We start from the raw sequence: 2,706 nt of genomic DNA, 5'->3' as shown, positions 1-2,706 counted from the left end.
GCCTTTGTGAGCACTGTCTGAGAATTCCTTTGGGAATTCTTTGGTTACAAGATTATTCTGGGCTATGGTTATCTTTTGATACCTCAAAGGTATCATCTAGTGTTTCCTGCGATAATAATTAGAGCAATTACTATGGCCAGTGGCTTTGGACTGATTTATTCTCTTAAGCTCATAAGCAGGTAGTAAAGATTGAAATGCCCTGGTTCTGTCAGGGTCCAAATGATCCCTAGGTTTCCACTGCTAAGTCAAGCATTTCTGGGGTTAATTTTCATTAAAATGACCCTGACACTAATGACAAGTGACTGCTTCTGCCCCCATTTGCAATTTTATAATAATGTCCTTTTGTTTGCTTCTCACTAAAGGATACAGAGACATTGCCGAAAGCCTCCATTCGTCCTCATTACATATCATCCTTAATTTTAATTTCAGGATTCTTTCTTTAAAAGAACCTTACCTCTTTTTTAGAATACAAAATACTTGAGGACAGAAACTATGTTGTTGTTGTTTTTTTTAATAACCAATACAGAAGGTAGTTGAAATGACAAAACAAATAATTCTATATCGGAACTAACAACATTCTATGAATTCACAAAGAAGCATTTGGGTTTGAACTGGCCACAACATATCATGAGAGACCTTTTGTGAGTTCCTGAACTCTTTGACCTACATCAGCAAAAATAGGGATAATAATGCTCGCCTCTAAAGGTTTTAGTGAAGATAGATGAGAAAAATTTTTGTGAAAGCATCGAACATTGCTCAGATGCTGAATGGGTCTGAGCATGTTATCATATTACTAATAGCCAAGTTAACAAAAAACCCACCCTAAATGCCTATGAAAATGTAAATGAAGCAAGAAGAATTTAGTATATTTCTTTTATGTCCCTACCTGGTTTCATTTGTACTAAAAAGAAAAATTTCTTTAAAAATTTCGTGTTTTGGGGCTCAGTTGGTTAAGAGTCCGACTTCAGCCCAGGTCATGATCTCACAGTTCATGAGTTCGAGCCCCGCTTTGGGCTATCTGCTGACCACTCAGAGCCTGGATCCTGCTTCGGATTCTGTGTCTTCCTCTCTCTCTGCCTCTCTCCTGCTCATGCTCTATCTCTCAAAAATAAATAAATGTTATTTTTTTTTAAATTTGGTATTTTTCAGAATTGTAAAGACTATTTACCTTACCTTTCTCATTTCCTTGGCAAACAAACTGAGATACAGAGAATTTAACTTGAAAATTATATGATTAATAATTAGCACTGACTGATTTTTCTTACATCCTGCACACATGATAGTTTGCACTATTGTTTTCAAAGACATATTTAAGAACTGATGCTTCCTCTTGAGTCTAGGGTGAGGATGACAGATGACAGCAATTCAGCTTGAATAAGTTTTTTAAAAAAATATATATATTACAGGGGCACCTGGGTGGCTCAGTTGGTTAAGCATCCGACTTTGGCTCAGGTCATAGTCTTGCGGTCCATGAGTTTGAGCCCCGTATCGGGATCTGTGCTGATAGCTCAGAGCCTGAAGCCTGTTTCAGATTCTGTGTCTACCCCCCCGCTCTCTCTCTGCCCCTCCCCTACTCACGTTCTATCTCTCTGTCTCTGAGAAATGAATAAACCTTAAAAAAATTAAATATATATATATATTACATATAATTTTTCGTTATACTTTAAATGATTAAAGAAACATATATTCATCCTAGAAAATCTGGAAGAAAGCTGTAACAGCAAAAATTAAAATTATGTATAGTCCTATCGCTCAGAGATAAATATTTTTAACATTTTAGTTGTTTAATAAAAATGGAATGATCCTATATATTTTTTGTACTTGGGTTTTATTTTCATTTGACATTATTCTATAGACATTTCCCCCACATCATTAAGTGGCCTTTGAAAAAATGATATCAAAGGGTTGAAAAACATTCCTCCATGTGGATTTATCATGACTCAGGAGGCAGAATGGCCTCCCCTTAAGAGTCAGACAAATTTGGGATCGAATTCCAGTCCCACCCTTTACCAGCTGGGTGATGTAAAACCAGCCACTCAACCTCATTAAGCCCCAAGGCTCACATCTGCAAAATATTGATAATAATCACCTCATGGGATTTCTATCAAGGTTAAATTGTATTGAGTATGTATATACTTAGCAGTGTGCTTTCACACAATAAGCATTCAACAAATAAATGGTAGCTATATACTACTGTTATTATTTTATCACATTCTTATTATTGTACATTTAGGTTGTTCCCAGTTATAAATAAATAGTGGGAGAAGTATACTCCCCATAGTTAGCAGTGGAATCTACCTGAAATGTACATCTGTTCTGGTCATTCCCTTATTTAAAGATCAAAGATTTTCAAACTTCTTTTCAACAATGGAAGCCTTCTTTTAAATATCTTAAGTAAAACTTATCTAAAGTAAAACTTTAGTAGTAAAACTTTACTACTTGAGTAAAACTTCTTAAGTAAAACTTACCCTCTTGAGTAAAACTTACTACTTTAAGTAAAACTTAAAAGTTCCCTAAGTAGAACTTAGGTTGTGACAGGGTGGAGTTCAGAGCCTGGAACAATTCCCAGTGCCACCCCACCTCCCTGTTGCCAAAGGCCCCTAAAACTTCTCTGAGAAACACTAGGGCTACTCTGAACACACTGTGAGTACTTCTCATGTACAGAGTAAAAGTGAGGCCCCAGAGCCTGGGGTACGATATCTCCAA

Source organism: Panthera uncia, assembly GCF_023721935.1.
Source record: "Panthera uncia isolate 11264 chromosome E2 unlocalized genomic scaffold, Puncia_PCG_1.0 HiC_scaffold_20, whole genome shotgun sequence".
In the NCBI taxonomy this organism is placed as follows: domain Eukaryota; kingdom Metazoa; phylum Chordata; class Mammalia; order Carnivora; family Felidae; genus Panthera; species Panthera uncia.
Note: the sequence above shows the minus strand (reverse complement) of the source record.